Raw genomic sequence first — 19,863 nt, 5'->3', positions numbered from 1 at the left:
AACACAATCACCATAAACTGCTTGCAGTTTCTGACAAATCTCCTTTGGGGTGACACCTTCTGCTGTCAAGAATTTAATGACTGCACTTTGCTTAAGTTGCATTGACCATCATAGAATCATAGAATCAAAGAGTTGGAAGAGACCTCATGGGCCATCCAGTCCAACCCCCTGCCAAGAAGCAGGAATATTGCATTCAAATCACCCCTGACAGATGGCCATCCAGCCTCTGTTTAAAAGCTTCCAAATAAGGAGCCTCCACCACACTCTGGGGCAGAGAGTTCCACTGCTGAACGGCTCTCACAGTCAGGAAGTTCTTCCTCATGTTCAGATGGAATCCCCTCTCTTATATTTTGAAGCCATTGTTCCGCGTCCTAGTCTCCAGGGAAGCAGAAAACAAGCTTGCTCCCTCCTCCTTGTGGCTTCCTCTCACATATTTATAGATGGCTATCATATCTCCTCTCAGCCTTCTCTTCTTCAGGCTAAACAGGCCCAGCTCCTTAAGCCGCCCCTCATAGGGCTTGTTCTCCAGACCCTTGATCATTTTAGTCGCTGTCCTCTGGACACATTCCAGCTTGTCAATATCTCCCTTGAATTGTGGTGCCCAGAATTGGACACAATATTCCAGGTGTGGTCTAACCAAAGCAGAATAGAGGGGTAGCATTACTTCTCTAGATCTAGACACAGGCCCGTAGCCAGGATTTTGTTTCGAGGGGGGGGGGAGGGCTGAGTTTGTTTCGGGGGGGGGGGGGATGAGTCTGAGTGAAAGAGGGTCTACCCTAGCAAACCTTTTGTACTGTTACCCCAATACTCCCATGCATATGGGATATATTGATTATGGTGATCAGATCATGATATGAATAAACATAACAGTTTAAATAATGTACCAGTAAGGCCTTCTCGCGGACCACCATGAGAATTTCGGAGGGGGGCGGGCTGAAGCCCCCCCAAGCCCCCCCCCCGGCTACATGCCTGTCTAGACACTATGCTCCTATTGATGCAGGCCAAAATCCCCTTTGCTTTTTTTGCTGCCCCATCACATTGTTGGCTCATGTTTAACTTGTTGTCCACGAGGACTCCAAGATCTTTTTCACACGTAGTGCTCTCGAGCGAGGCGTCTGCGCAGGGTTCCATACTCTGCACTTTAATAACTCAACCATTCAATGCTAAGGCTTCCTGCCAAAATGGAACTGTAGAGGAGAGTCTACTGAACAAGCCAGTACCTGCCACATACCAGTACTGCCATCTGTTGAGGAGTGACGGAGGTGGAGGCATTACTTTTCATTCAATACTCTAGGTGAAAGCAGAAAACCTGGGATGGGATCCTGGGATAGAGGGCCTGCCTGGAAGGGGCCTGGTTGTGAGATGCAGTTTGAGAAGCGCCTCCTAGGAAGCCCTGGTCCTGAGCCAGGGCAGTGGCAAGGCAGAGTGGTGCATCCATCCTCCGGTGTAGTGGAGGCATTGCTTCCAGCAGAGGAAGGGTGAGGCGGGGAAGCCAGCGAGCCAGGGCCGTGACGTCACGAAACTTTGCCTCGGCGGCTGAGAAAGGAGGGAGGCAGGGAAGGAAGGAGAAGGCGGCTGCTGCTGGTGCTACTGCTGCTGCGTGTGCCTCTCGCTTTGTGGCCAAACTGGAGGCACTGGAGGCGGCACTTGGGCTCCTTTCTCCTCTCCCGAGGTAAGCCCGTCGCTCTCGGGCTCTCCCGGCTGCTCGGCTTTGTTTCTCGGCAGCCTTTCTGGCAAGGGAGGGAACTCGGAGAAGTCTCCGGAACTCTTGCGCGGAGTTGTCTCAGAAAGAGGAGGAGGCGGGGGGGGGGGGGGAGAGGGCGGTTGTTGCTGTTGTGGAGTTGTTGTTTCCGTTAGGAATATCTGCTAATTTGTAAGGCTAAAGCCTGTTGAGCAGCAGGGATGCTACGACGTGAAAGGAGGAGGAGGAAAGGGAGCTCCTCAGCCAACACTTTTGGCACCACTTGAACTGCGATGGCTCAGTGCTGCTCAGTCAGAGAAGTTGGACCCCTTCCACACTGCTCCCACTGGGTGGAAGGGGCCTGAGGTTCCATCTACACTACTATAGAAAATCCGGATTATTTGATTTGAACCGGATTACATGGCAGTGTAGACTCATATAATCCAGTTCAAAGCAGAGCATGTGGGATTTTATACAGCTGGGTGGAATGGGCCTGAGGTTCCATCTACACTACTAAATAAAATCCGGATTATCTGTTTTGAACCGGATTATATGGCAGTGTAGACTCATATAATCCAGTTCAAGGCAGAGCATGTGGGATTTTATACAGCTGGGTGGAAAGGGCCTGAGGCTCCATCTACACTACTAAATAAAATCCGGATTAAGTTTTGAACCGGATTATATGACAGTGTAGACTCATATCATCCAGTTCAAAGCAGAGCATGTCGGATTTTATTCAGCTGTGTGGAATGGGCCCAAGACTTCATCTACACTACTATATAAAATCTGGATTATCTGCTTTGAACCGGATTATATGACAGTGTAGACTCATATAATCCAGTTCAAAGCAGATAATGTGGGATTTTATTCAGCTGGGTGGAATGGGCCCGAGACACCATCCACACTACTATGTAAAATCCAGATTATCTGCTTTGAACTGGATCATATGGCAGTGTAGACTCATATAATCCAGTTCAAAGCAGGTAATGTGGGATTTTATTCAGCTGGGTAGAATGGGCCCGAGGCGCCATCTACACCACTATATAAAATCCAGATTATTTGTTTTGGATTATATAGCAGTGTAGACTCATATAATCCAGTTCAGATATATTAAAAGGGTGTTACAAAAATTTCACAAGGATGTTTATATTCTGGATTATATGGCTGTGTAGAAGGGTCCTCCTTCAGGCTCTTTCTACACTAGCATATAATCCAGATTATCCAAGTAGATAATCCACAATAAATGCTTGGAATTGGATTATCAGAGTCTACACTGCCATATAATCAAGTTCAATGTGGATTTTCTATAGCTGTGTGAAAAGGGCTGGATCCACCTAAAACTGGACTTTTCCACACCACAGCTTTTTCCCCAGTTGGGCAGGAACCCTTATTATTATTATTGTTATTATTATCCTTATTATTTTATAGATCTACATTTTATTATTTTATAGATCTTATTGTTATTAGTTTATAGATCTACATTTTAATAATAATAATAATAATAATAATAATAATAATAATAAAGCTTTATATCCTGCCCCACTCTCCCCAAAGGGACTCTGGGTGGCTAAAAGACTATTAGGCCCCTTCTAAGCATAGGTAAAGGTTTTCCCCTGACATTAAGCCCACTCATGTCTGACTCTGGGGGTTGGTACTCATCTCCATTTCTATGCAGAAGAGCCAGCGTTGCCCCTAGACACCTCCACGGTCATGTGGCCAGCATGACTGCATGGAGCACCATTATCTTCCTGCCTGAGCGGTATCTATTGATCAACTCACATTTGCATGTTTTTGAACTGCTAAATTGGCAGAAGCTGGGGCTGACAGCAGGAGCTCACGCCGCTCCCTGGATTCGAACCTGCGACCATTTGGTCAACAAGTTTAACAAGGCCCCTTCTACACTACTGCCATATAATCCAGATGATCAAATCAGATAATCCATATTATCTGTTTTGAAGTGGATTATATGAGTACACTGCCATATAATCCCGTTCAAAGCAGATAGTCTGGATTGGATGTGGCAGCAACTCCTTCCACACAGCTGAATAAAATCCCACATTTTTCTGCTTTAAACTTGGATATATGGCAGTGTGGACTCAGATAACCCAGTTCAAAGCAGATATTGTAGGATTTTCAGCCTTTATATTCTGGGTTATATGGATGTGTAGAAGGGGCCTTAGCTAATTTATAATTCATCTAATACTCTTTTCAACCAAAAGGAGGAACCTCAAACATAAAGTAGATTTAGGGCCCTTCCACATGGCCATAAAGGTTTTCCCCTGACATTAAGTCCAATTGTGTCCAACTCTGGGGGGTGGTGCTCATCTCCATTTCTAAGCCAAAGAGCCAGCATTGTCCATAGACACCTCCAAAGGCATGTGGCCAGCATTGCATTTTTAAAAGGCAGTAAAGATAAAGGTTTTCCCTTGATGTTAAGTCCAGTCATGTCCAACTCTGGGGGTTGGTGCTCATCTCAATTTCTAAGCTGAAGAGCCAGCGTTGTCCATAGACACCTCCAAGGTCATGGCTGCATGGAGCGCTCTTACCACACAGCCATATAACCCAGAATTTCAAGGTAGTTAATCCACAGTATCTCCCTCATTTGGGGAGTGTATCATGGAACATGCGTGTTTCATGATTTCAGAACCTCACTGGATTTGGAAACTTTTGGGGAAACAAGGGCAAACTCGGGAGGCGAAAGAGCAGGAGCAGCTCGAGATGGGGAAGACAGGGCCCTTGGCTTCCCCATCTGTGCTTCTTCTGCTGCTATTCTTTCTTCTCCTTCTCCCCCTCCCCCTCCTCCTTCTCCTTCTCCTCCTCTTCCTTCTTCTCTTCCTCTTCCATCTTCTTCTCCTCCTTCTCCTCTTCCTTCTTCTCCTTTTCCTCCTCCTTATCCACCTCTGACTTCTCCTTCTATTTGTTCTTCACCTTCGCCTCCTCTTCCTTCTCCTCCTCCTTCTCCTTCTTCTCCTCTTCTTCTCTTCCCCTTCTTCTCCTCTTCCGTTTTCTCCTTCTTTTTCTCCTCCTCTTCCTTCTTCTCCTTCTTCTATTTCTTCTTCTTCTTCGCTTCCTCTTCCTTCTTCTCCTTCTCTTCCTCCTTCTCATTCTCCTTCTCCTCTTCCTTCTCCTCCTCCTCCTCCTCCTCCTTCTTATTCTTCTCCTCCCCTTCCTCCTCTCCTCCTCCTCTTCTTCTCCTTCTTCTCCTCTTCCGTCTTCTCCTTCTTCTCCTTCTCCTCCTCTTCCTTCTTCTCCTTATTCTCCTCCTCTTTCTTCTTATTTTTCTCCTCCCCCTCCTCTTCTTTTCCTCTTCTTCTTCTTCTCCTTCTTCTCCTTTTTTATTCTCCCTCTTCTCCTCTTTCTCTCCCCCCCCCCCTCTTCCTTCTTGTCCTTCCTCTCGTATTCCTTCTTCTCCCTCTCTCCTTCTTTTGTTGCCGGAGTGTGACTTTGCGGCAGGCGGCTCTTGGGTGGCGAGGAGGGCACACCCCTCGCCTGGCGCATCCCTGGGCGCGTCTACACATTGTCGGAGGAATGCAGTCTGGCACCGCTTGAACTGTCACGGCTCGGGCTTTGGCACCCCCCCCCCCTTTCCCCCTCTTTCCCGCGGCCAGCCACTTGAGCCGAGGCAACCCTCCGAAAGCAAGCAAGTGGGACTCCTTTCTGTCTTTCTGTCTGTCTTCCTTTCATTCTTCCCCAGGAAGGATCCGCCCCGCTCTGGTGTGAAAGAGCCGGGGCCTTGGAGTTGGTGTGTGGCGCCCGGGCGAGGCGCTTTGAAGCTCTGGCGGCCTCTTGTTTTGATTTGCCTTTCCCGTCTTGCTTGCTAAACCCGCCGCCGCCGAAGCTTTGGGGGCTCCTTGACTCTGGCAGGTTATGAGGGAGGGAGATGGGAAGCATTCTCCAAGGGGAGCCATCAGTGACTTTTTTCTTCCTTTTGGATAATCAGTGGCTTCCTCAGCCAGTCAACTGCCCTCTCCAAGTGCACCTGCAAAGTAGAGGATTAACACACCCTGTCACCACTTTCAGTCACAAGCCTTACCTGCCAAAGAGTGCCAGTCTCTCACCAAACTACAATTCCCAAGAGATCGTCTTTTGTAAAGATGTCCCACTGTGCTTTTAATTTATCAGTTCCCCAGATAATTTTGGCCCCAGCTATGACCCAACATCTAGTCCTTGCACTTTACTACTGTTCCCTACTCAGAGATATAATGCTCTATTTCAGTGTTTCTCAATCTGGGGGTCAGGACTCCTGGGGGGGGGTCACAAGTGGGGTTAGAGGGGTCGCCAAAGACCACCAGAAAACACAGTATTTTTCTGTTGGTCATGGTGATACTTTATGGGAAGTTTGGACCAATTCTCTCAGTGGGGTTTAGAATGTTCTTTGATTGTAGGCAAACTATAAATCCCAGCGATTACAACTCCCAAATGGCAAAGTCTGTTTGCCCCAAACTCCACCAGTGTTTACATTTGGGAATATTGTGTATTTGTGCCAAGTTTGGTCGAGATCCATCATTGTTTGAGTACACAGTGCTCTCTGGGTGTAGGAGAACTACAACTCCCAAACTCAAGGCCAATGCCCACCAAACCCTTCCAGTATTTTCTGTTGGTCATGGGAGTTCTGAGTGCCAAATTTGGTTCAATTCCATTGTTGGTGGATTTCAGAATGCTCATTGATGGTAGGTGAATTACAAATCCAAGCTGCAATAACTCCCAAATGACAAAATCACTTTTTCAAATCACTTTTTCAAATACATATTAGTCTTTTAAGATGCCAAAAGTCTTTGTTGTTTTTGCAGCATCAACTGAAATATGGCCATCTTCCCATAGCTGCTTCAGTAGGTCTTGCTAATAATGCTGCCTCACTTCTCTCATTTCATGTGAGGGTGATGAAGAGCGATCTGCACAGTTTTCTCTTGGCTAGAATGCATCTTTAATCCTAAACTGCTGTTCACAGAAGATATGCTAAGTATGCTTATTGTTGTTGCTCTGTTCAAGTCATTTCTCATTTAAGATTACCCTAAAGCAGTGGTTCTCAACCTCTGGGTTGCCAGATGTTTTGGCCTAGAACACCTAGCGAGTTTACCAACTGTCAGGATTTCTGGGGGTTGAAGACCAAAACATCTGGGGACCCATAGGTTAAGAACCACTGCTCTAAAGGGAGGCTATCATGGTTTTATTTGGGAAGATTTACTCAGAGGAGTCCCCCCTGGTGGTGCATTGGGTTAAACTACTGAGCTGCTGAACTTGCTGACTGAAAGGTTGGTGAATCAAATCTGGGGAGCAGGGTGAGCTCCCACTGTTAGCTTCATCTTCTGCCAACATAGCAGTTCGAAAACATGCAAGTGTGAGTAGATCAATAGGTACCACTTCTGCAGGAAGATAACAGTGCTCCATACAGTCATGCTGGCCACATGACCTTGAAATTGTCTACGGACAACACTGGCTCTTCGGCTTAGAAATGGAAATGAGTACTATCCCCCAGAGTTGGACACGTGTAGACTTAATGTCAGGGGAAACGTTTACCTTTAGTTTTTACTTAGAAAAGATCTGTTGTGGCTTTCCTTTGAGGTTGAAGGAGTATGTCTTGCCCAGGATCACGTAGTAGGTTTCCATCACTGAGTTGGAATTTGAACCTTGACTTCACAGAGTGTCCTAGCTGAATTCTCAAGCCTCTACACTTCATTTGCTCTCATTTTCTATCCCTGTTTAAATATCTGCATTTTTGAGTAAGCCCAGAATAATCTGACACTTATAGATCAGTCCATGTCCTCCAAGGTCAATGATATTTACTTTCTAGCAAGTGTCTTTAGCATTACAGTTTGAATTTTTCAAACTTACTTTGTGCCATATTCTCTAAAGTGAAGGTCCCAGAAAAACAAATAATGCATAAGCACACCTACTTAAATGAGAATATGAAGTGGAACAGTTTGCTGAGTTTATATGAAAGGGTGTGCAGACTTACTTTGGAATTGAACTAAAACAGGTGCTTTTTGTGGTCTATAAAGATTGCATGCTCAACTAATATGTTTTAGTGTCCTGCGACAAAACTTTAATCACTCTTAGGACTTATGACTATAGGTGGATTTGCAGGTATAAGTAAAAGCATCATGCATATAACTTGATTGTAAATCATAGGACATGTGGAAATGTGGCAGTCATAATTCCTCATTTAACAAGGGCTGTAGTAAAGATCCTGAACTCTTGGTTCCAGGATTGTATAATGAAAAAAGAGGGGAGTTACAACACTGAATAGCTATGATTGTGGGATCCTTCTTCAGTGCAGTTAACAGTATGTGTTAATATTTAATCTATAGCAAGTGTATAAAATGATAATATACACATTTTGTGAGGGAAATGAATGAGAGTGTGATAGGACAGAGAAGCCTAATTATAGAACTGCTTCTGTTAATGGAATTGGGAGCAGGTAGGTGATTCCCATCTAGCATGAACCCTTACACCCCTCAAAGCCTGCTCCAGAAGGCAAGGATGCTTCTCTAAATCATGACAGCAAGAAAGGAGAGCAGAAAGTTATTCTGTTAAATTTTCATCTTATTAAAAGTTAACAATGGAGTGTGGTACAGAAGGACTCTATTGTTGCGTTCGATCTCAACTTCGTGGTTTTGCCTTTTCTTTTGCTATTGTATTCGTTTTCTTTGTACATTTCTTAAAGACTTGAAGAGCATTTTGTAAATCTAACAATGCTGTTTACTGTCATGAAGAAATGGTCCATGTAGTGCCCCATGGTGATCTAAACAGAGGGAGGCAGTTTGCGATCAAAAGCCTACAAACTAGATGTAGGGAGATGTCAGTCACTCATGCTTATCCCCCAGTATCTGATATCCAGAGGCAATAAGCTTTCACTGTGAATCTTCCCCTTTTTAGATGTCATTCCAGGGGGTGTGCTGGGCTGAGATAATTAAGAAACTATTAACTAATAGAGTTGCTTGGCATACTGGGTGGTGTTGCTTTCCTGTGGAGATTGGAACAAACTGTTATATTTAGCATGTATGTTTTTGCTTTTGTTTAGTTCTTATAATTCTAAGAATTGCAATGGCAGTTTTGTTGTTCCTGCTACCTCTCTGGTTATCAAGACATTTGAGGTTTAGCATAGCCTTTTGCAGATAGAATATAGATCAGTGTTTCTCAACCTGAGGATTGGAGAGGTTGCAAGGTGGTGTCAGAAAAGTCGTCAAAGACCATCAGAAAACAGTATTTTCTGTTGGTGATGGGCATTCTGTGTAGGAAGTTTGGCCCAATTCTATTGTTGGTGGGGTTCATAATTCTCTTTGATTTTAGATGAACTATAAATCCTAGCAACTACAACTCCCAAATGTCTATTTTCCCCAAACTCCATCAGTGTTTATATTTGGGCATATTGTGTATTCATGCCAAGTCTGGTCCAGATCCATCATTGTTTGAGTCTACAGTCCTCTACCTGGTTGTAGGTGAACTACAACTCCAAAACTCAAGGTCAGTGCCCAAAAAAACACTTCCAGTATTTTCTATTGGTCATGAGGTCTGTGTTCCAAATTTGATTCAATACCATTTTTGGTGGAATTCAGAATGCCCTTTTATTGTAGGTGAACTATAAATTCCAGCAACTACAACTCCCAATTACAAAACCAATCTCCCCAATCCCACCAATATTCAAATTTGGCTTTATTGGATATTTGTGCCAAATTTGGTCCAGTGAATTAAAATACATCATGCAGATATTTAAATTATGATTCGAAAACAGTAGCAAAATTACAGTTATGAAGTAGCAATGAAAATAACGTTATGGTTGAGTGTCACCACAACATAGGGAACTTGTATTAAGGGATCTCAGCATTAGGAAGGTTGAGAAACACTGATATAGACACACTTGTGACATTTTTGTAACACCTTTTTATACAGTTATTACTTACCATTTTATTGCAAGATCCCACAGTGTGCTAATATCTGAAACAGTAGCTAGTGACTATTGCACATGGGAGTGTTATTTATGGTCACACTCCAGCTGTTCAAAGTCGTTCTCTCCAATCCTTCAACCAACTAGTTGTAGCCATTTCCTGCTGAAGAAACCTTCAATTCTTAATAGTTATCGAAGGAAGCACCATTAAGCTGTCCGTTGAGCAATAGTGAGATAGGATATCTCACTTGAAAGCCATATTTCAATTCATTTCTTTGAAAGTGGCAAGTAAGAGCAGTAATTGCTTCTGCTTATTTCTAAGCTCTATAACCGTTTCACATTGCTATTATCAAATAGCAGTAATAAATAACTTTACTGGGTTTTTAGACACCTTAGTTTCTGAGGATGCTGTTGATAGAGTGGGGTTGGCCTAGTACCTTTCCCCCCTTAAACTGTTGTCTGGTAAGCTAATGTTAATGAGATTATTCTTGTTTACCCTTTAGCAACTGGTTAGTGGTGAGACTCCATTCACCCACGCACCCACGACTCTCCATTAGTAAAGAGGTAGATTGCAGGACATGTTGACTGTGTTCAGCTAACATATGTGGATTACTCATGGCCATATGAGGAACTGCTTAAAGAGCCGGGTATGTTTAGTCTGCAGAGGCTGAGAGGATAGAATGATGGCCATGCATAAATATGTGAGGGGAAGTCATAAGGAGGAAGGAGCAAGCTTGTTTTCTGTTGGCCTAGAGACTAAGACGTGGAACAATGGCTTCAAACTACAGGATAGGATATTCCACCTGAACATTAGGAAGAAGTTCCTAACTCTGAGAACTGTTCAGCAGTGGAACTCTCTGCCCTGGACTGTGGTAGAGGCTCCTATTTGGCAGCTGGATGGCCATCTGTCAGGGATGCTTTGAATGCAGTTTTCCTGCTTCTTGGCAGGGGGTTGGACAGGGTGGCCCTCAAGGTTTATTTATTTATTTGCTTTATTTCTATACCGCATTTTTCAGCCCAAACAGGCGACTCAATGCGGTTGAGTCCAACTCTGGAAGATTTCTTCCAACTCTATAATTCTATGATATAATACCTTTTATATATTACTATTTTGCAAAGACTTGAAATTTGCTGCATTTTAACAGGAAGATCTAGTACAATCATGCATAATTCCTTTAAAGTCAATTTAAACTGACTAAATAAGGCATCCGTGATAATAATTTAATTATTATCACGGATTTAATAATTTAATTATGTTCCCCCATGTATGCATTTAGTTCTGGGTAACATGATAGATGTACATAGAAAACTCAAGGAAGTTAATGAGCTTGTTTCTGTTGTGTCTATAATCAGTAAGGAAGATGAGAATAAGATGTTGAGATGTTTTAATAAAATCTTTTATAGTATGATTAGCTGTGTTGGGGGATGCAGTGATAGTCTCTGTTTTTTATGGATATTGCACAGAATTCTGCTAAACAGAGACTTTTCTTGGGTTTCTGTGAGTTTTCCGGGCTGTATCACCATGTTCTAGAAGCATTCTCTCCTGACGTTTCACCCACATCTATAATGAAATAATAAAACTTTATTTATACCCCACCAACATCTTCCAGAGGGACTCAGGGATGCTCAAATGCACTGAAAGATGCAAAAAAGCAAAATCCAAAAAGTGCAAAGACAATAACACAAAGCAGTTACAACCAATACAAACATCATAAACCCTTCCTGGCAACCTCTCAGGATGCCTGTCATAGATGTGGGCAAAATGTCAGGAGAGAATGCTTCTGGCACTTGGCCATAGAGCCCAGACAGTCACAGGAACTCGGTGCTTCCGGCCATGAAAGCCTTTGACAACACAGATACTTTTCTTTATTGCTACCTATCAACTGCTTACTACATGACATCCAGTTATATAATTATGTATTGGCAGGGTTAACATTAATCATTGTGATTTCTCTCAGTATATGATCAGAGGGTAGCTAATGGACACTACTTTTCCCAAAGGTATAATGACTTTTGAGTAATCAGTGGACTTATCCTTGAAGTCATCCTAACTTCACATAAATGCCATTGACACTGAATTTGTCTGTGACAACACAGGTCAGAAATCCTTGGATCCTTTTTTAAAAAAGCTCAGTGACAGCTACATCTTGGTTTTACAAGGGAAAGGAAATTTATTGAATTAAGAATTATTAGAAAATAGATTAAAAATGTAAGTGTTATGATTCAGTGACACATATGTGTTATTCCTTTTCCTGCATTTGTAATACTCTGCACAAATTTGTCTATACTGTTTCAGAAATGTGCATTTGGAGAATGTGTAGAAGGAGAACAACTGATATGTTTAAAACTGTTGTGGGTGCATCATCCTGTCTGCTCCCCCCCCCCCAAGTTTCTGAGGTGGGGAAACTTTAATATTATGGTTGCTCAGTGTCAATGGGGGATTGGTCCCAGAGCTCCCCCCCCCAAAAAAAAAGAGAACTAAACATGTAGGCGCATGACTGTGATGGGCCCACAGTCCAGAAAGACAGCGGCTATGGGGCAACATGACATTGTTAATAACATCAAAATACCCCATTAGTTTGGATTGCTCCAAACAATGAAAACTTTAAGAAAAGCCTCATTGGTTCAAAGAAAAAAGCCAACTGATCCACTTCCATATTGGATCTCATAATGCCCAAATTATTCTTTGTCAAAATAAATGTGTATAGGAATGCAATCTTGGCGTCTGTTTCAAGGGCGCACAGATTTTACTTTTCAGCATCAGCTGAGCACATAGAACATTTCAAATAATAATTTTGGATGCTATGCTACATAGGGGTTTTTGCATGCTATAAAGCAATGTGAATAAGATCTAGTCTAAAATAACAGAATAAATAATATATCAATAACTTTCATCCTCACTTTGTGTATGTATATTTTGAAAAGCAGGTATTAATATAGATATAAAATATCACTTTTGGCCATCAAACATAAATTTATGTATGTTCAGTAATGCACATAATTATGCTTCGTCCAACTATAAATGTTTAAACAACACAAACAGCATTAGAAGGGGAGAGCACTTCCTTATTTAAATTAGCCTGAAGCTATAAAGGCTTCCACATGGTAATGATCATTTAGCAAAACTCTATATTGAAGCTATGCAGGGGAAAACATAGTTTGCTTTTAAGGAAGCTGGAGACAATATAGCTTGTTTGAGGAATACACCGCCAGCTCTTCGTTAAACTGAACGTGTCCCTTCCCTTTTTGAGAAAGCTGTGTCAGTACTCTGAATATGGGTCCTCATATAGAAAAAAATAGTATCTTTTTAGAAAAACAGCCCCCCCCCCCCAAAGAAAAACCCCTCATAAATGTTGGGGACTCAATGTGCATCCAAACGAGGACTGGGAATGCTATGTTGGCAAGTCACACTAATGACATTTGGTTTTTTTTTTGTGGAAATGGGGGAGGGGGCAGAAGAATAATGGGAGGGAAAATATAATGGAGTACTTAGAAATAAGACATATAATGAAATCTCAGGAAGAACTAAATTCAACATACAGGTTGAGGCAGCATAACTTCCTTTTTTAAAAATGCGTGCCATTCAGTCGGTTGAAGACATAGTGGAACGCTAGTGGTCTCGTCTGAGAGGCGGGAGTATAAAGTTTTGTCCTGACACAGTTCAGTTGCCATCATGCGTTGGAACAGTGCGGACCGTGCTTTTGACGTTGAGGCCTACTTTTTGAGCGGATTTGGAGTGGCCGGCCCACTCTCCAGATTTGGCCCCTTGTGATTTATTTCTATGGGGTTTTTTGAAATCCCGTGTTTATGTGAAGCGTCCAAGGGCCCTACACGATTTGAAGACCAAGATCCAGGAAGAAATGGCCAACATAATGCCTGCTATGCTGGCAAGAGTCATGACAAAGGCCAGAAATCGGTTTACTCAGTGTATGGAGAATGGGGGACGTCACCTACCTAATTTGATCTTAAAAACTATGTAAAATAAAACTTTAGGTATGCGCCTACATTAAAAAAAATAAAAAATTCTGATTCATACAATGGATTTTATTAAGTTTTTGAAAAAAGGATGTTATGCTGCCTCACCCTGTATAAGAACATAACATGGCTCCAATACAGACAAATTCAAGAATTTTATCATAAAGACAAAAATTTGGGCTTCTCAGAAAAAGATACAATATGGGACAAAATATTGGTGATGGAAAAGAAGACAAAATATAAAAAAATTGTTGCAATGGTCTATGGAACAAGAACAGATCAAGGATTGTATGACGAAGTGGGCTGCATATATTAGAAGACCAATAAAATGGAAGAATGGGAACTAATGTGGAAAAAAAATAAAGTATATATATTCCTTTGATCTACAAGAAAACTGGTACAAGGTGGTGTATCAGTGGTACATCACACCACAAAAATTGGCTAAATTTTATAAAAATGTTAAAGATGGTTGTTGGAAATGTGGCACTCAAACTGGAACCTTCTTTCATATGTGGTGGGGGTGTAAAATTGCCAAAATTATTGGAAAATGATCCATGAAAATATTCAGAAAATTTTAAAAATATAATTACAACATAAAACATGAATTATTAGGGATAACAGATATGAATATGAAGAAGAATCAAGATACCCTATTCAACTATATAATTGCAGCCAGAATTGTATTTTCAAGACATTGGATGTCAAGAGAAAACCCAACAGAAGAAAAATGGAAACTAAAAATAATGGACATAAAGAATATGGACAGACTAACTTTTTTTCCTGAAAGGACATCAAGGCAAACCCAAATGCCCTACAGACTGGACTTTCCTAGACTTTTTTTCCCCAAAAAACGCAGATGGAAATGATGTAACTATGAGAAGACAGAGAGACTAACTACAATTTATATGCAAGAGATTAATTTCCCGGATGGGAAAAGAATTTGGAAGTCAACAAGAAGACTTAATTTTAATTGAATTTAGTGAAAAAAATATTTTTTTTCACTATTTTCCCTTCTTTTTAGCTTCATCATGCATTTTTCTTCATTTTCATTTTTATCCCAATTTCTTGCCTTCTCTCCCCCTCTAACCCTTCTACTCCCATCCTCATCAGTAAGGGAAACCTCCGTGCCCTTTCTACCATAGTTAGCCTCCTCCACTTTCCCCTTTCCTACTTGTTAAACTTTCCTTTTACCCCCTTTTACCCCCTTTTTTTCTTTTTCCTTTTTTCTCTTCCCCCCCCCCCTTTTCCCCTAATTCAATAAAATTAAATTGAAAAGAAGAAAAGAAATAAGGTATCATTGATTGGCTGTAACATTGAAAAGCATTTGCAACATTTATTGCAACTCTCATTGGAACATGCTATGGTCCTCCTTCCTCCCTTTTGAGGGGACCATGTTCAGTCTTGTTCTGTTTGTGCCTATGATTTTTTTTTTGAGATGCTTCTTTCTTCCATTGTAAAATTGCAGTACTGGCAAAAGAACATTGCAGTTAGGAATTAATACATGTAATTAGAGAAGGAGGAGGGTAGTGACTTGTAAGCTTTCAAATATAGGGGAGAGAGGTTGTTGTGGGGTTCTGAGCAGGAACGAAATGCTAGGTTTGGAAACATTTACATATCCCGCGACCTGGGTCTGTGCTTTTCAAAGAAATAAACAGGTTTTAATAATATGCTGCCAACATCTCAAGATGATTGAAATCCATGTTAAAACTTGCTACCAAAAAGGACACATAATATAGCACTGCTGATTTTTAAATGCTATAGCCTTTGTGAGCAGCACTGTGTTTTCTGGGATAATTTCTCTGTGGAGAAGGAGGGAGAGAGGTATTTCACTAATGAGCTGAAGCAGCTAAAGAGCTTGAACCCATACGGGTGCCCCTTAATCTGTTTCACATGTGCATGCTTTAGAAGAATGCTCTGTCTTAGTAAAGTTTGTTCCAGCTTGCAGTTTTAGTTACAAGAAATCTCTTGACGAAAAAGCTACACATTTCAGCATTAAATTATTAATGCTATAATGCACCCAGTTGTACCTGTTGCAAAAGTAGTAAGGGAAGGGGGAACTTAAAACCTAATTTTGTCACCAGAAATGATAGTAATACTAATACTCTTATCTCTCTGTGCCATACAATAATTGTAGTTAATTAGTACAAGCTGTTTCTGCTCTGTATTCTGGTGTATGAATGCAATATGTCAACACTGCTAAATAACAACTTTAATGTGTATAATGTGCAGGTTCAGAGAAATAATATTTGTTTTGATCTAGAAGATCACTTTATGTCAATGTTCCTCAACTGGGGGGTCGGGACCCCCGGTGGGTCATGAAGGGGTGTTAGAGGGATCACCAAAGACAAGGCATGTAGCCCGGGGGGGAGGGCGGCTTGAGAGGCTTCAGCCCCCCCCCCCCTTAAATTCTCATGGTGGTCTGCACGAGAAGGCCTTACTGGTGCATTATTTAAACTGCTCTGTTTATTCATATCATGATCTGATCACCATACTCAATATATCCCATATGCATGGGGGTATTGGGGTAACAATACAAAAGGTTTGCTAAGTTGGACCCTCTTTCACTCAGACTCAGCCCCCCCCCCCCCCCCCCCCCGGAATCAAAATCCTGGCTACGGGCCTGCCAAAGACCATCGGAAAACACAGTATTTTCTGTTGGTTATATGTGTTTGTGTGGGAAGTTTGGCGCAATTCTATCATTGGTGGGGTTCAGAATGCTTTTTAATTATAACTATAAATACCAGCAACTACAACTCCCAAATGTCATGATATATTTTTTTCCAAACTCTACCAGTTTACACATTTAGGCATATTGAGTATTCATGCCAATTTTGGTCTGGATCCAACATTGTTGAGTTCACAGTGTTATCTGGATGTAGGTGAACTACAACTCCAAAACTCAAGATCAATGCCCACCAAACCATTCCAGTATTTTCTCTTGGACATGGGAATTCTGTGTGCCAAGATTGGTTCAGTTGCATCACTGGTGAAGTTCGGAATGCTCTTTGATTGTAGGTTTATAAATCCCAGCAACTACAACTCCCAAATGACAAAATCAGTGCCTTCTCTCCCCCCCCCCCCCCCCCCGGTATTCAAATTTGGGCATATCGGGTATTTGTGCCAAATTTGGTCCAGTGGATTAAAATACATCCTGCATATCAGATATTTATACTACAGTAGCAAAATTACAGTTGTGAAGTATGTGTATATATATATATATATATATATATATAATTTTAAGATTGGGGGTCACCACAACTGTATTAAGTGGGTTGCAGCATTTGGAAGGTTGAGAAACACTGCTTTGTGTGAATTCTAATGATGGGATATTTATCCATTCATTTCAGAAGATCTACTGTTTACTTAATTAATGTTATTTTATTCACTTCAAACAATATATTTATTTAATTATATTACTGTGTTGACACATCTAAAGGTTCCAGGAATGTATTTATAATGTCCCTATTATTTCCAGTAACATTTTCTCCACATAGTCAATACTTTCTGAGATAACATACAGAAAGAATAAAAGAAACCCAGTAAGTGATTTTCAAGGGAAGCCATCAGACATACTACATTTCAAAACAGCCACTGCTAAGCCTGAAACTAATCCAGAGTTCTGTTTGCATAGTGACCAACCAGATGTTTATAGTAGGAGTGAAAATCTTGTGGCCATCCAGATGTAGTTATACTGCAGCCAACTCAGCACAACTGAAGATTAGTAATCTTGGAGTAAATCAAGAGCAAACTCCAAAAACAGGCAAATTTCAGATAAGAATCAATCAGGGCCAGCTAACACCTCCCAACAAAGGATCCCCGGGCAGCAACCAGCCAGGCTTTGAAGCTTCAAGGCTATTCAATGCTAATCAAGGTGGCCCCATTGCAACATTCACACCTGCTTCAAGGAGACCCACCCTGCCACTTTCTCCCACCCTTGACATTCCACAGTTATATAAAACTCACTTGCCAAGTTTCCAGCTGATCTCACAACCTCTGAGGATGCCTGCCATAGATGTGGGCGAAACGTCAGGAGGGAATGCTTCTGGAACATGGCCATACAGCCCAGAAAACTCACAGCGACCAACAGTCCTGGAGCTGTGGTCCAACAATACTTGGAGGACTACGAGATTCCTTCTCTTGCCCTACAGGAAACCTACAAGCAGAGTATATTAGTGTCAGATATCATTGTCCTTCTCATGTTCCCTATTAATTGGCATTGAAGAACATGCTCTGTGTGGTGCTGGGACTAATATATAGTAGTCATAATTCATGGAGGACAAGTAGCCTTGTCCATTCCAAAAAACCACACAGATTTGTTGTGTATGTGTAGCAATTCTGCAACTGGACTTGGCATGTGTCAAAAAGGATACAGTGTTGAAAAATTATCTTTACAGTTTCAGTTTTGTTTTCTCTGAGTCTCCTGCTATTTAACTTCACTTATAATAATTAGTTTTGGGAGTATCAAAGAGAAAGGGAAAACTTCTGCTTGTTCTCTTTCTCTGTACTATGCACAACTTTGTATTTCACCTTTTTCTGATCTAAACCTATCATTTTTAGAGGTATTGTTTCTGCCCTTTGGTTCATTTGAATTTCCCTTCTATTTTTAACATTTAAAATATTCTGACTATAACTGACTATAACTGTATACAATTAAAGTATTTCCTATACCTGTGAGTATACTCGCAGGAATACCTCAGCAAGAGAGAGTCCAAAAGTGGCAGGCCAAAACCCAGAACCTCAAGCCGTAGCTGATACTGAATGAAAGACTCACCGCTGAGTACATAAAAGATAGGGCAACTTGGAAGGAGCTGAACAGACTGTGCTCTGGTACCACGAGATACAGAGCCAATCTTAAGAAATAGGACCATAAAGTGGAGTCCACGTGTGGAGATGAGCAAACCACAGACCACCTACTACAGTACAATCTGAGCCCTGCCACATGCACAATGAAGGACCTTCTTATAGCAACACCAGAGGCACTCCAAGTGGCCAGCTTCTGGTCAAAAAACATTTAGTATAATGTCAAGTTTTTAAAACTTTGTGTTTTTTAAATACATTACAACTGTACCCTTGATTCACTTCAGATACGATAAATAAATTTCCTATAGCCTACCCTACTATAACATACTATACTACACTATACTACACTATTCTATTCCACGTATAAGAGTACTATAGATTTCTATAAATACTGCATAGTTTTGTTTTTTGATTCATTTTGTAATTATTGTAGTAAAACGTTATATATGACTGGTCTTTTATCTTGTGCCATTTCACTCGACTGAATTTGAAACATAATTGTAGTTCTCATGCTGTCACAAATAGTCATGTTCAATCAATACTAGTGGATGTGAGTCTTGTGCACAAAAATATCTGTCAGTTGCTGAAAAACCAGAGATGGGTAGGAGTCCTCAAGGCCTATACATTGCATACATATTCACTTAAATAACAGATTGGATATGTCACTAATTGGGGAAGATATATTATAAGGAGTGGGTAAAGCAGTGCTTTCTTTACTGAAGAGAAGATTCCATAAAACCAAGCACTACTTTTATAAATTAGTGTGGGAAAAGAATAATAGATTGATTATTACTGAATAACCTTTGATGTCATTTCCAGTCCACTTAAGTTATGTCTGTATGCATAAAGTATATGTGTGGCTCATTATAATCCACAGTAATGATTGAGATGGGCATTGATTGTTTGCAGAATGGCTAAGTTGGCTTTAGTCACATTTGTCTCTTATCTGTAGATGTGTTTTTAATGGGAATAGCATTCATTCAACTCCCCACCTCATATGTGTACAGAAACCTCAGTATTTCACTGCACTAGGAAACCCACTGGGACAATTTCTGGGTGATGTATGGTTCTGTGGAGGAAGAGGAGAAAGAAAAGTCCTGTTCTGCCAAAATTGCTATGCTAATGCAGCCATGGATTTAACCCTTGATTTTCTGCATCGTGCTTATTTCCTCCCCAATTCCATCCATTCAACTCATCACTGTTGTCCTTAATTATGAGATGATGAACTGAATGTTTTCAAGGAGCCTGGTGTGATAATGGCAAGGATCATCACCTACTGCAGTTGGCAATTTAAGCACATTTTAATTAAGACCCTGAAGCAACAGTTAATTTCAGACAAATGTTTGGCGCCGTAGGGTCCCTTCAGATAAATCCTTAGCTATCCCCCCTCTGAATACCTTTGCTATTTTTTTCCTCTTCACTTTCCTCTATGCCACATACTTGTTGCATATTTTGTTTGTGAGCTTATTGAACATGATCGTGACATGTTGAGTGCGGTATAGTTCGGGCTTTCTAAGTAGTG

The 19,863-nt window shown here is 41.3% G+C and overlaps 1 protein-coding gene across 6 annotated transcripts in view; it reads left to right on the top strand.

The window, feature by feature from the left end:
* Positions 1–1,434: 1,434 nt before the first annotated feature.
* Positions 1,435–19,863, top strand: part of GULP1 (GULP PTB domain containing engulfment adaptor 1) — a 214,782-nt gene continuing 196,353 nt past the window's right edge. Inside the window, exon 1 of one of the 6 annotated variants that reach the window (XM_060780371.2) lies at positions 1,435–1,672. The gene's annotated coding sequence lies outside the window, so the exon portion shown is untranslated. The remainder of the gene's footprint in view (positions 1,673–19,863) is intronic. The other 5 variants (XM_060780353.2, XM_060780343.2, XM_060780326.2 and 2 more) reach the window with 5 other exon arrangements.

The sequence above is a fragment of the Anolis sagrei genome, chromosome 1, assembly GCF_037176765.1.
Source record: "Anolis sagrei isolate rAnoSag1 chromosome 1, rAnoSag1.mat, whole genome shotgun sequence".
NCBI classification, from domain to species: domain Eukaryota; kingdom Metazoa; phylum Chordata; class Lepidosauria; order Squamata; family Dactyloidae; genus Anolis; species Anolis sagrei.
This window is presented reverse-complemented; position numbering and strand designations above follow the sequence as displayed.